Below are 15,315 nucleotides of genomic sequence, written 5' to 3' on the forward strand. Positions count from 1 at the left end.
CTCTCTCTCTCTCTCTCTCTCTCTCTCTCTCTCTCTTGGTCTCTTCCTCTCTCTTGTTGCACTAGTACCACGTACGAAAGGTTTGATACTATACCATACTTTAGGTACCGTACCTTATGTATTAGTACCATAAGGTACCAACTTAATGGATGCATCTTTCCCATTCAAACTGCACTTTGGGACAAGCTAAATGCTCCTTATATTAATATGATTCTCCCATGAGATTAGGCTATTTGAGATTTAAACAATTTCTCTCAACCTTCTCTCTCTCAAGCCCACACTTCTCTTATTTGTATGATCATGCATGTATGATGTATCTACTCCCATCTATGTAGTTATAAGTTGTAGGTAGTAGTAGTGCATGTTGCACATTCTGCATTAGGTTTTGGCATGTTAACCTCAAGTACTCATCTTATATGCTCTAATAGCATTGCTATTTAGACTTGAAATATCTATTCTATTATCTTTGGTCTAAAATAATCAAGTTATTTTTTTGTCGTACTAATATCTTAGCGTACCTTATAAAATCTTAAGGTACCATTTAGTACCATATTTTATCATACCGTACCGTATCGTACCTTTTGTACCTGACAACTATGGCCAACCTTACACCTGCCTTGCTGTTTGCCTACGTGAGAGGGCTAGCGCCATGCTGCCTCATGCCACCCTGTACTTGCCTTGTCGTTTGTTGTTTGTTCAGGGCGAAGCCACCCTGACAACTAGCATGGCTCACGACCTGCAATCTCCCAACCTTCTTGTTATTCTGGTTTGTGGCTGTTGGAGGCAACGGCTCCTGCATAGCGTGTAGGTACCTTCCTCCTGCTTGCCTTGGGCCCTTGTCTTCTGCTCTTCCCTTGCCTTGCACTTTGGAGGGCCCTGCTGAATTGACTTGCCTCTAGAGGCCGGAGACCTAGCCATGGATGTTGAAGCTGAAGCAAAAGAAGTATATATGGTCCCATGCAGTGATGAGATGGCTTTCTCACCCGATGATGATCATCTTTCTATCAAATGCAGCAAGCATGAATAATTTTCTGTTGCTCCAGAGGCCCTTGATTCAGGTGATTCTCCGCTATGTTCATATGCACAGGTGGCCTCTCCCTCGCCAGATTTGCCAGAGCCAAATTGGGAGCAGCTATTAGAGTTTGCTAACTCTCTTTTGGAGGAATATGTTGAACATAATTGTAGAGATATTCTTACCTGCGCGGAGGAAGAGATTTTGGATGCACAAGTGAATACTCAGGAGGTTCTTTGCTCCTTTTCTACCTTTCATGAGCAAGGTATTATTCTCTTCTTCATAGGTTAGACTCTTGTCATCACTCAGATTTGTTAATGGTTGGTATCGCTTCTCCAAATTGATGGTGTGGAGGAGATCTTCATTGGCCCGTGTAGCATCTATGAGGTGGTCCTTTGCTCTCCCCTCTTTTTTGATAAACAGTTGGTGTATATTGTTTCTTGGTGACCGATGGCAGATTTTCAATGTTTGCTCAAGCAGCCATGCCTGGTATGGGTGGGAGTGGAGAGTTGCCTAGTGGTTTATTGGACCCTCCTTAAGGATGCTATGGCCGCTGTGGGCCATGTGTTGGCGCCCCCTAGTCTACAGGCAGCCAACAAAAACAGGTTGTGCATGCTTTGGAAAACAACTAGAAAGAGGCCCAGTTGGTTGCATCCTAATTGCAATGGTATGTAGCCTCTTTGGTTTCATCTCAAGTGGGGTACTTTTGCAGGGCATTGTTTCTCTTGTGGTCAATTGGGTCACTTCCTCATAGAATGTCTAGATAGAAAGACAACCATGGTGAACCAGTCTATTGAGAAAGAACAAACTCCACCTCCCTATCTTGCTGAGTGACAGATTATTTACCCCAGCCTGTCTAAACCTAAGCCATTGGCTCCACCCTTGGATCTAGAGATGTAGGAATGGGACAGAGTTCCGCCACACTAAAGGCAAAGCCAAGGAGACTTTCGCGTCGCCTGAAGTACCTATTGGCCCTTCTTCATCACTGGATGCTCTTTGCACCTATTCGCATCGTCAAGATGTGTTATTTGCTTCAATCCCTACTACTCACAAGGAGCCCCAACCCCCAAAGAGCCATAACGATACCAGCTCGCACGTGATCCACCAGACCTCTTGGCTTTTGATGCTAATGGCTGGGTGATCACTCTGTGGAATCACAAGTACCCAGGTTCCAACTCCCGCATTGTAGATCGACCTTCTTCCTCAAGGGCTGATCCTAAGAGACCTAATCCTTTTGCAGTATTGGGAGACTTCTTTGAAGATGGTGTACTGGAGACATTGGCAATGAAGACCCAAGCCCATGCGGAAAATTCTCGTCAACCCTCTTGATCTTGTGTGTCTAATGAGTCTCGGGGTGCCTCTTGCACACTCATCCCTTTGTCTTTGTTGAGTCCATTGTAGCTGGTTTCTATATGATGGCCTAGAGCCATCCTACCCTTTGTAATCCTATTATCTTGTACTTTTTTTGGTGATTAATATAAACAACCCATTACGAGAGAGAGAGAGAGAGAGAGAGAGAGAGAGAGAGAGAGATTAACATCTCTAGAAGGCCAGAATGGCCATAGTTGCACTAGTACCACGTACGAAAGGTTTCATACTATACCATACTTTAGGTATTGTACCTTACGTATCAGTACGATACATCTTTCCCATTTGAACTACACTTTGGGACTAGGTAAAGGCTCCTTATATTAATATAATTCTCCCATGAGATTAGGCTATTTGAGATTCAAACAATTTCTCTCAACCTTCTCTCTCTCAAGCCCACACTTCTCTTATTTGTATGATCATGCATGTATGATGTATCCACTCCCATCTATGTAGTTATAAGTTGTAGGTAGCAGTAGCTCATGTTGCCCATGCAGCATTAGGTTTTGGCATGTTACCCTCAAGTACTCATCCTATATACTCTAATAGCATTGCTATTTAGACTTGAAATATCTATTCTATTATCTTTAGTCCAAAATAATTAAGTTATTTTTTTTTCGTACTAATATCGTATCGTACCTTATAAAATCTTAAGGTACCATTTAGTACCATACCGTATTGTACGTTTCGTACCTGACAACTATGAGAATGGCCTATGAGACCATAACTGATACAACTAGCATCATCATCTCTCATTAGAGAAGAAAACAAAACTATGTCTAAGTCTACATGATAAATTGAAATGGAAAATGAAGAATATGGAAAACGAAGAATATGAAAAACTAAGAAACTGAAAATAGTATAGAATATCTCCCTCTCGGTGTATGGAATCCACCAAGACTTTGCAAGCTACCCTCACTTGACTTGACATGGTAATCTTTGTTTTAATGAGCAATCATGACGCGAATGTGTCGCACATGAGCATGCCTGTGTTGCCAAGCAAGAACCCTAGGGTGTCGTGCTCTGCAAACGCTGTAGCTCTTTCCACTGTGATGCCACCTGATGATGTCCCTTGCTGGTGCCTGTTAGTAGGAGATGTAGTGTCTAAGGTGGCAGTGGCCGGGGGTCAGCTATACTGAAAAAGTCTATAACTGCTCTCTGGAGGGGTGGATGTGACTGGGGTTGCTTCTGATCCCGTAACAATGCTGCTCTGTGCTGTTGGAGCTCTAATGTGAGAGAGAGAGAGAGAGAGAGAGAGAGAGAGAAAGAGAGCGACGCCTGTTCGCCTGTGGTCCCCTGCTTTTCGTCCGCGGGCAGCGCTAAGGAAGCAGTATGGCTGGCCTGGATATGGATTTTCTACACCGGACGGTGGCAGCCCTTGGCCCTGATTCCGATACAGAGGAGCCGGAGGATATGGTGCCCTGCACGGAGGAGATGCCTCCGGGTTCTGAACTGCCGCCTGTGGGCAAACGCTCCAAGCATACTTCTGACGAGCCAATGGGTCCCCAGGAACGTTCCTATGCGCAGGTTGCCTCTGATCCGGTGGATTCGCAGGAGATTGACTGGGAGCATTTGCTGGACTTTGCCAATACTCTGCTTGGCGATTATGTCCAGCACAACACTGAAACTTTTTCTGACGCGGGAACTGATGATGTGCTGGAAGCCACGGTGGACCCGAAATCAGTCTTGCGGTCCTTCTCGGTGTTTTATGACCGTGCAGTTATACTTTTCTTCACTGGCAGGATCCCAGTGCTTTCACATATTCGCCAGTGGCTGCACCATTTATTGCAAGGGGAGTGTGTCGAGGAGATCTTCCTTGGACCTCGCAGCTTTTTTGAGGTGCTGTTGAAATCGGAAACACATCGAGCTGAGCTCCTGTCCAAGCTGCCATTATTCTTTGATCGTCACTTGGTCCATGTTGTACCCTGGCGCCCTATGGGCGATTTCCAGCGTCTGCTTCAACGAGAATGCCCGGTATGGGTGGAAGTGGAAAATTGTCCGGCGGTTTATTGGCCATTGTTGAAGGATGCAATGGCCGTTGTGGGAACAGTGTTGGTGCCCCCAAGCCTCAGGGCTATGAATCAAAATCGTTTATGCATGTTATGGGACACAGCCAGGAAAAGGCCTGCGTGGCTTCGCCTCAATTGTTCTGGCATGCATCCTTTGCATTTTCGCTTAAAATGGGGCAACTTTGCAGGCCACTGCTTTTCATGTGGTAAATTGGGGCATTTCATGGCCGAATGCCCTGAAAGGCAACCGTCTTCCGAGGATGCGCCGGTTGTGCTGCCTAAGGATGACATGGTGCTTGATGCCCCGACACAGGAGGCCCTTCAGCCACCAAATGTCGTGGATAAAGGCAAACAACAGGTCCTGGGTTTGGATTCTCGTAGCACTGATTGGATTGAGGCACGTCAAAAAAAAGGTAAAAAGTTGGATGCAGGCTTGGCGGATCCTGGGTCTAATACTTCACAGGATTCCGTGCGCACGTATATGCGCCGGAAAGAAATGTTCACTTCACAGCCGGCTGCGCGTACCATGGTCCCGTCTGGCCCCCGTAATCAGTCTACAAGGAAAGCCTATATAGACGGCCCCAAGGGCCCACCTGCTAAGCTGGCGTTTGATACAAAAGGTAATGTCATTACACCCTGGGATCGGCGTTATCCCCGCCCCACTCCCAAGGCAGTGGATGTTCCTTCTACCTCTAAAGCAGGTCGCCAGAATTCGTTTGCAATATTGGCTGATTTTCTGGATGAGGGCGTCCTAGATGCTCTCGCGGAAAAGGTGAAAGCGAGGCAACAGGCGCCTCGTTCCTGACTCCCTTGTTTGAAGATAGCCACGTGGAATGTGCGAGGCATTTGCTCTCGCCATAAGCAACATGCCATGTGGATTGTCTTGCATGAGAACCAGTGGGATGTATTGTGTGCAGTTGAGCACAAAAGTCACGCTGAATCAGGGAAAATTGTGGATTGTCATGGCTTCCGTCTGTTTTATGCAGGGACACATGCTACGCACTATTCGGGCGTGCTGATGATTGCGCATGAGAAATACCAGCCTGTTCTTGTCAAAAATGATGTGCAGGGCCGCTTTCTGGTCATCGAAGTCTTATTTGAAGGAGAGATTTTATGGTTGCTGGGCCTCTATGCTCCGAATGATCCCGCATCCCGACGGGATCTCTGGTCGACTTTGCAGGGCTCCATGTCACTTGGCCGAAGGGGGTTTTTGATGGGAGATTTCAATATGTGTGTTGACTCTTCTCAGTCCACTTCAGGACATTCGGTAATGGATACGCCGGAAAGCCGGGTGTGGAATTCTTTTGCTTTGCGCGTGCTTAAGCAAGATCTTTGGTCGTGGCTTCACCCTTCTTTTTCAGGCTTTACTTTTCATTCCGCACAATACGCAACTACTTGGTCGCGGTTGGACCGAATGTATATCATGCAAGGGAATGATTTTCTGCCCGAGATGCTGGAAATGAAGGTCTTGCAGCAATATGCGTTGTCGGACCATTTCCCCCTCCAGCTTGAGATGCGGCCACAATCTATTGCACCTTTTATGCAGTTGCTGGATAGGCTTCCTTTACGTTTCAACTCCTCTTATTTAAAGCATCCCATTTTTCAGGGCTATATGCAGCAATTGATCGAGAGGTTCTTATTGGACTTCGCCTTTGACGGCCTGGCTGCATTTGCCCGGCTGCTCTCTAATGTGCAGCGGATTGCTCGCCAGTATGGGATTCATCATGCCTCTCTTTGCCAGTGACGTCGACATGCAGCAGAGAACTTACTGGCTTTGGTCCGTTCCTTGCTCGTGGATTCCCCAGATGATGATTTTCTGCTGTCACTGGAAAGGCGTTTGGCCCATCTTATTCAAGTCTTTCAGTTGAAATCTTATCAGCAGGCCAAGCTGCATAACTTGACTGACACATTGCAAGATAGTGCCTGCCAGTCTCATAAGTTCTTTCGCGCCTTGCATGCTTCTCCGGCTCGCGAAAATATGACTCGACTCCAGGATTCGGAAGGTCGCATGGTCACTGATCCGCAGACCATTGTCACTATGTGTAGAAATTATTTTATGGAACTTCTTGGTTCTTCTCCCTCGCCTTCTAGCCAGGTTACGCATGCCCGCTCAGTCTTCTATCATCTGGTCCGCCAGCAGGTTCCACTTGATATGCAAGCCACTTTGGAGGCGGATATTTACGAGGAGGAGGTTATGGATGTTTTGTTGCACCTGCCGAAGGATAAAAGTCCTGGTTGGGATGGTCTCACTAATGAATTCTTTGAGAACTTGGCCACGCAGTTGGTGAAGCCATTGGCGGTCATGTGTCAGCAGGTTTGGGAAACAGGGGTCATGCCTTCCTCATGGAAACAAGGCCTTATCAAACTGATTCCCAAGGTCCCTTCGCCGTCAAAGCTGCAACATTGGAGACCAATTTCTTTGATGGGCTCGATGTATAAAATCTTCTTCAAAGTGCTGGCGAATCGGCTTCACAAGCACCTTCCAGCTATTGTGCATCCTCTCCAATACAGTTTCATCAAGGGCCGCAACATTCTGCATAATATCTTGAATGTGCAAATGGCTATTGACTATGCGCGGCACTCTAGTCAGGAAGTGGTATTGATTCAATTGGACTTGGAAAAGGCATTTGACTGTGGACTGGTCTTTCATTGCAGATCTCATGTCTGCTATGGGCTTTGGTACCCGCATGTCCCGATTGATCTACACCATTAGTGCTACGGCTTCTTCAAGAGTTATGCTCAATGGTGGGGTTACAGAGCCATTTGTCCTTGCACGCTCGGTCAGACAGGGTTGCTCTTTGAGTCCTCTCTTCTTTGCCCTGGCGACTCACCCGGTCCTTTCAATGTTATCCTCAATGGCGGCTTCTGCTCAGCTGGTAGGATTGTCTCTTCCTTTGGGGCAGCACTTCATTAGCCAATCTTTGGCTGATGACACCTTTATGATTTTGCGGGCAGACAGGGACAACATTCGAAAGGCATTAGATGTTTGGACGCTCTTTGGTCAGGCCTCTGGTCTTCGCATCAATGCCTTTAAGTCGGCCATTCTCAGTTGCACGGAGCCTGATTTACAGTCATTAGGCTGGCAGGGCCAGGTGGTTTCCCGTGGATCCATTGTCAGGCATCTTGGATACCCGTTGGGAGTGGATGTACGGCCAAAGGACCTACTGGAGTGGATTTCACAAAAACTGGCGGCGAAGTTTATGTATTGGAAGTCGCAAGCGTGGCCTTTCCATGTGCGCCTTAAAGTGGCTCAGACAATTATGCTACCAATGTTAACTTATTTCCTGCCATTGCTGCCGTGGACGCCTACTACTTTGAAGGCTCTCACTCATCCCATTCGTTTCATGCTATGGAAGAAGGATTCCCTGCAGGCAGGCATTTCATGGATTTCATGGTCACATACATGCACCCCTAAACGCATGGGTGGTGGCGCTATTTTGGATGCAGAAACTCATATGTTGGCTCTTCGTTGGTCTCTTTTTCGTGCTATGTGTGTGGATCATCACCCGTGGACCATCATAGCCCGTTATTTTCTTGAGGACGGCGGGCTACGCCATGGTAACACACGGCTTCGGGCCTCCTGGTGGCATGCCCTTAATGCTGACGCTCGATTTTCCAGTCCCTCTTCTTCTTTGTTACTGCACTTGGTCGGCTCGTGGAAAGTGGTGCTCCAAAAGACCCGTTGGCATCCAGTAGGGGACCGCTTGCAGACTAACTCCTTTCAGCTGGAATTGTTGGCAGTATCCAGATTACTTTCATGGGAAGACAAACATCAGCTCAGACCGAGATTTAACCGCATGGCCCGTTTAGGTGTGACGTCGATTGCGGATGCTACCCTTGCCACTCGCAATGTCCTCACATCGTTTCGGACTGCTAGGAGACTCTTCAGGATCCCGCGCGGATACTGTGGTTTATGGGAAAAGCTTTTGTTGGAGCTTCAGGGTAGGCAACCCTTTCCTGCCCTGGCTGTGGATCGTCCTTGGCAGGACTGGGACCTTGCAGGCCGGTTGAGTCTGGAAAAGGCCTCTACTAACCAGGTGTATCATCTTCTCATTCAACATCACCATTGGCTGGGTCTGAAAGCTAATACTGTTTGGGGACTGCGGAAATCGATGTCATGGTGGCAGGCGACGCTGATGGAGGGCTGGCGGAATAAGGCACCTTTCAAATGCAAAGTCTTTCTTTGGCGGGTAATGATTGGTGGTCTTCCTCTTGCCTCGGCCCTTTCCAAGCGTCAAATCTCGAATGGCAATTGTTTCTTCTGTACCACTACTGCGGAATCGGCCCGACATCGTTTTCTTTCTTGCCCGCTCGCCAAGAATATCTGGTTACTCTTGTCGCAAATCTGGCGCGCGGTGGTGGGGTCCTCACTAACTCCTTTCGATTGGGTTTTTGTGCGCCCAAAGTACCCCACACCGCCACAGTTACATATGCAGATCTTATTTCACTTTTTCAGATACTGGGGATGCTGGCACATTTGGACAACGCACAATGCTTTTCTCTTTGATTCGGCCTCTAATGTACCGAGACATATTGCCAAGCTTAAAGGGCTCTTGCATTGGCAGCTAGATCTCATTTGACACTCCGACTTGCTCCCTCGGGAGGATTTGCATCCCTGGCATATGGCAATTACCTCTGGGTCGTTGCCATGATTGGTGTAACCTTTTTAGTGCATTAGTACGGGGATTTCCCACACGTTGGCCTAGGGCCCTCGTGTCTCTTGTAATCATGTAATCATGTAATCTTGTACCTTTTTTCGTAATTAATACAATTACCTTTTACGAAAAAAAAAGAGAGAGAGAGAGAGAGAGCACAATAGGAACAGCTCAGTCTGCCCCTATTGCCTAGGGATTTATATCTATAGGATGCACTGTTTCCTGCCCAGAGACAACCTGTGCCCTGTTCGCTGGCCTGGTAGGTGCCTGCAGATTGTTCGTGGCCTGTTTGCATCTGCCAGCTGCTATGGAGCCTTGGAGATATGTCAATGACTTGACCTGAGCACCGTTTGTGCTGTGTTCTGACCCAACAATCTTGTTTGTGCCCTAGCATGCCATCTGTGCTTTGTCCATCAACAAGCTGCAACCCTAATCGACCTACAGACTGCGTGATCTGCATATTCATAGGCAAGGACATGCGCCACTGTTTCTGGGTGACTGTTGCTGTTACTGCCTTCCATGAGAGGGCAACCATCTTTTATTTTATGAGAAGAATTCCTTTGATTCCCCATTTTAGAGGGTGGTTGCAAGCTATTGAGTGACCATGTGAGTCAGAATGATGATTTAGGGCAAGTGTACATTACTCTTGTGGAGGAGATTTATGATGGCCCTAAAGGGTTTTTTGAGATTCTATTTTGCTCTTTTGATACTTGGGCATGCATAATGCAGCATATCTCTTTGTTTTTGGATGGTCAATTGGTTCATGCTGTCCCATGGAGGCCCATGGAGGAATTTCAAGATATTCTTAAGCATGCATGCCCGATCCGGGTGGAAGTGGTTAATTTTCCTTCTCACTTTTGGCGATTTCTTCCTCTTGTATTCTGAAACAAGAACAAAGCTTGCTTTCTTTGGGATACTCACAAATCGCACCCCAGAGAACTTCATTTTGAGGCACCAAGAATGCATGCGTTGGTTTTCGAGCTTAAATGGGGAACTTTTGCAAGACACTATTTCAAATGTGGCCAGTTGGGTCATTTTGTCTCTCAATGTGATGATGCTCTGAAGGTTTTGCAGCATGGTTTGGATGTTGAGATGGATATGCAGGAGTGTGAACCAAGTTGTGCCACAACAGTCTTTTCCTTCCCCCATGCCTTTGGGTTAGCATGGAAATGCTAATTCAGATTCACTTCAGGTCACGCTTGCTAGGGAGTCATGTTCGGCGTGCCAAGATTAGGCACCTAAGCATGCTCCTTGGGTTTTTGTGGTCAAATGCCCTGCTTGACAAGAAGCTTGTTCAATTCTTGCACATTCGGCCATTGATAATATCACAGAAAGATTTCAATACAGGAGTAAAGGATTCTACTAAAATCTCAACGATTGCAAAATGATGCTCTTGTGGACTTCGTAGTGAAATGCAAAGATTTCAGGCCGCTAAATAAGTGAGAAAGTAATCTTCCTCTCTTTGTTCATCATGGGACTCCTTATGAAATGTCAAAGGAGTTTTGTCAGCCGACAAACAATATAGGTTGTGGAGAATGTTTTTTGCTAGTAATTGGGATGCTTTTTGTGCGGTGGAGCATAAGCAACACTTATTTGCCGGTTCCAACTATGTTTATAAGGACATTATGGCATTCTTTAGTAGCTCGATTCCTCATAAATTTGGAGTTATGTTAGCTGTTTGTTCTTCACTGCAGCCTTCTTTGGTTTTTTTTTTGCAAATAAAATGTGGCTGATTATATTACTCAAAAGACTGATTACAACGGAGTGCTCATGCTCAACAGACTAGCTGGAGCTAATGCAAAGTCACAAATACATAATGTATACAAGCCTTTGGGGGGGATGGGGGCAAGAAGCCATGGAGGGGGGGCGTATCGCCATCTCGGGCTGCTTGCTTGCATCACGAAAAACATGTCCTGGCCGCCCCAAGTGCACATGAAATGACAACGGAGCTTCTGAAGAGCCTTGGACTCGCCCTGCACTTGACCCCATCCCATTGGCTGTGGAGGGAGTGGATGATGGAGATCCAAAGCTTTGCTAAGGTCGCATGTGCTGAAAGTCTCTCTCCACGGAATGCCTCCTGACACTGCGCCTTCTAGATATGCCAGCCAACATAGTTGCCAGGAGTTTCCGAAATGGCGAAACGGAAACGGGCGGGAAACAGCAGAAACAGAGAGTTCCGACAAGAAACAAGAAACGGCAAAAACAATTTAATAGGAAAAACATGTAAAATATAACAAACTAAACAGTTTCATTAACCATTGTATACAATTGACCATCCAAATCCAAAGCAAAGATGAATATCATTTGATTTCTCCCACGGGCCACTCGGCCCTCTAGAGTCTTTATAAGTTCATAGACTCTTAACTATAGTCCACAACAATCAATTATTAGAGAACACTAATCAAATTAAAGTTCAAGAGAGATTACACAGTACACATGCACTTGCCACCATCCATGTGTGTCTATATCATTTCAAAAAAGAAGAGTACAAGATACTGTGAACATGTGCAATCATGCATTGATAGTGGATCATCAAAGCAAAATACCAAAAAGATAAAGAGTTAAGGCTCAAGCCTTGATACAATCATAAATAGCTGAAATGTCTGAAACGTGTCTGGAATCTAGACTCTGGAGTGACTACTCATCATCTTGATCCTCGGCCTCTGCATCACTAGCAGATGCACTAGAAGAAGTAGAATCTAACTCAGAATGAGAGCTAGTAGAAGAGGGTGAGGCTGCAACTGCTGAAGTGCTAGCGCCATCCCGTCGCAAAGTGGCCCTCCGTGAAGCTCCTGTGTGATGGGCAGGAGCTGACATCTCCTCATACAACATGGTGTAGATGCCCAACTCCTCACTAGGAATATTTGGTATGTCTTTCACCTTCTCTATGTCTACCTTGTCGACATTCACCTGGCAAGGTTCAGAAGAGGTAGAGGTGTGGTCAAGAAGGTGAAGGTTGCAGTGACAAAAGACCAGCCTCTCAACTGAGATGTGCTCAAACGATTCCTCTTCTTTGTATGGAAGAGGGCCCAAGTGCTCCAATTTCTTTCACATGGGCCTGAGCTGCAATCCTGTGAAAGAACTCGAATAGCAAGGCGTTTCTGTCATGATCCACAAGAAAAGAAATTTCAGATTGCACAACATTTCTAATGCGCAATGTATAAACACTAAGTACTTAAAAGCTAGAGCCTCAGCCTAGAACTTACTAGGGTGGGTGCAGATGCCCCATATTTCTCCCACCAAGACACAGGCTGCAACTGTGTCTCTCGAAGCTAGGCTGTTGATCGACCAAAGGAGAGGCTATGGTTACGAAACAGGAGAAGCTCATCCTCAAGCCTCGTGACCATTTGCAAATCTCCATCTGCCCACTTCTCAAAGTACTCCTGAATATCGTTCTCTAGCTCATCATCAGCAGACTGATCCTCACTACACCATAGGAGATGCAATACATGTGCAACTACTCATGACCATCTGCAAATCTCCGTCTGCCCACTTCTCAAAGTACTCCTAAATATCGTTCTCTAGCTCATCATTTGCAGACTGATCCTCACTACGCCATAGGGGATGCAATACATGTGCAACTGCATGGATTGGTCTATGAAACCAATTCCATCCTGTCTGCCATACACATCGAAGCTCCTCGATCCTGGATTCAAGATGGGCAATTGAAGCTATGGTGGATAAACATATATTTGCAAACCATAAATGATAATACATATTTGCATAAACCATAAAAATCACTTACTTTCTACGAGGAAGACAGGTATTGTTGTCCAAGGCCTCTCCAATCTTATCCATGTACTTATAGAGTAGCCCCATGGTGCCCCCTCCATATAAGTAATGTGCAATACAGAATAGATGGGCTGAATTGATTTCACTAAGGCTTCAGCCTCCTCCCACCATCCTTGATCCATTACCATCCGTGAGAAAGATATGTGTTTTGCATCTTGGCTATCCTCCAAAGCACACCACTCTCGGGACACCACTGTGTGTATCAAGTCCTTGCACACTCGCACAAGCCTCTCCACAACAATAAACATATATGCAAACCTTGTGCTTGAGGGCTTGAGTAGCTCTAACTCACTGTGTGAACGGTAGATACTTTGCACCTTAGGCCACTTTGTGACAAAATGCACCATGGACTTGGCTGTTGAAAAAATCCTCTCAACCCAATCTAACTTCTCCAAGTCCTCCATAAGCAAGTCTAAAGAATGAGAAGCACATGGGGTCCACCTTATCTTCGGAAACTCAGCCTCAAGCATGCAACCCATGGAAACACAATTGGACCCATTGTTTGTGACTACTTGAACCACATTATCTGCCCCTATCTTCATGATTGCCTTGTGTATATGCTGCCAAATATATGAGCCAGTGACCACTGTGCCAGCCGCCGAAGCATCAATGGCCCTCAAGAACATTGTCCCCTTGCAAGAGGAGACTAGAATGTTATAGACACTTCATCTACGTACATCAGTCCACCCATCACACAAGATCGTGCAACCATACTTCACCCAAGTGGCCTTTGATGGCTGCAACTGAACCTCTATGTGGGCTTTCTCATTTTTAAGCTCTCTTGTCCGAATACCCTCATACGATGGCTCTTCCCACTCACATCCAATGCGACTGACAACCCTTATGGCTGATTTCCATCTCGGTGTGCGCAAGACATGGAAAGGAATGGCACACTGAATGAATAATCGAGTGAGCTCTCTAGTGGCCTTTGCAATGGCTTGCTTTTGAATGCTTGCTTTGATACTAGCACCCTGCAATGAACCTTTTGTTGCCCGAGGTGTCCCGCGTGCTCCACCAGTAGAACCCCCTGTATGTGCACCACTCATTGTGTCAGACTCTGAAGCTCCTCTACTCCTCTTTATAGGACCTCCTGTTGCTGAAATTTCATCATCTCCATGGTTTCCCTCTCCTATACTAGATGCACTTGTAAGAGCCAAGCGGCTGAGCCTCCAATGCTCCATGGAAGCCTTAACATCAGCAGGCACATGTTCACATGGACCAATGTCTTTATTGGGCACATGGGCAAGATGATCTTTGATCCTTGTGGCTGCCCCTCCTCTTTGAATGCCGCAATAATTCCATTGACACCGCTTGGAGCCACCACCACCTCCGTAAGCTTGAAGCACTGTGACATGACTCCATGCTTGATCCTTTGGCATGTTGATTATTTCCGAATCCCACCTGAATCCTGAGTTTGCTGCGTCGCGTGCGCGAGAGAGAGAGTCTAGAGAGAGAGAGAGAGAGAGAGAGAGAGAGAGAGAGAGAGAGAGAGAGAGAGAGCAACTTACAAGTGCCAAGGCCCAGACTCCAATGCCCACGATTGTGTGTGCACTGTGTGTGTGTGAGAGTCTAGAGAGAGAGAAAGAGAGAGAGAGAGAGAGAGAGAGAGAGAGAGAGGGTAGAGCTCGGGAGGGACTCGTGAGAGAGAGAGAGAGAGAGCAGGCCAAAACGCAGGTGTGTGCAGAGCCCATGGCTGCCGGCAGCATTCGAGAAATGAGCATGCACAGGCTGCATCGATTTTCAAATCGGGGCTCTCGTTTTTTCACATGGGGGCTCCCAGCTCAAAAACGTAGGGCAAAATCGCCTAAAAATGCCTGAAAAGAATGCGTTGAAAAGTAAAAAAAAAAGCGGGCGGGTCAGAAACGGCGTTTTGGCGTAGCAGAAACGGCAAGAAATGGTACGCCGTTTCTGAGGGCCAAAAACGGCGTTTCGTGCAACTATGCCAGCCAATAAGACTCCCTATGATCTACCATACCTCCGACCGGTTTGCTGTGGGCTCTAGTACCTGGCGGATGGGTAGAGCCTCCAAACCGACCACTGCACACGACTCTGCCTCGATAATGAATATCGTGTTCTACATCCTGGCCTCATACAGAAGGTGATGGCCCTGGCCGATTGCCTGACAGCAGAAAGCTCCCCATGAGATACATCCAAGGCTGGGTGATATACGGCGAAGGATGCGGCATGCTCCTCTCCACACGAACTGCGCCTCCTTACACGACTAAAGGCAATGCTTTGGGGTTTCCAAAGGCTGCTGTGTGCAGCGCTTGCAACCTCCCTCCTTTTGTATCTGGACAAGCCAACTTCCCACTGCCAAGCCTCCATGTCCCACCAGCCATAAGAAGTACGACACCCTCCTCGGCCTCCAGCTATCCCATAGCCAGTGCCAGAAGGTCCGTCGGAAAGGCTCCGTGATGCTGTGCTCCGCCCAGTGCCTGCTGCGTGATGGCGCCAAATCCATATCCTCCTGCATCAGTAC

The 15,315-nt window shown here is 46.9% G+C and overlaps 1 protein-coding gene and 1 pseudogene across 2 annotated transcripts in view; both read right to left on the reverse strand.

Annotated features, from left to right (window-relative positions):
- The window catches only part of LOC148009099 (uncharacterized), a 240,525-nt gene that overhangs the window by 35,512 nt on the left and 189,698 nt on the right, over positions 1 to 15,315 (reverse strand). The window lies entirely within an intron of this gene.
- Positions 11,682 to 13,813, reverse strand: LOC148009100 (uncharacterized; annotated as a pseudogene).

Source organism: Lygodium microphyllum, unplaced genomic scaffold (assembly GCF_053477565.2).
Source record: "Lygodium microphyllum isolate KBCC unplaced genomic scaffold, Lygodium_microphyllum_v1.1.10 scaffold_40, whole genome shotgun sequence".
NCBI lineage: Eukaryota > Viridiplantae > Streptophyta > Polypodiopsida > Schizaeales > Lygodiaceae > Lygodium > Lygodium microphyllum.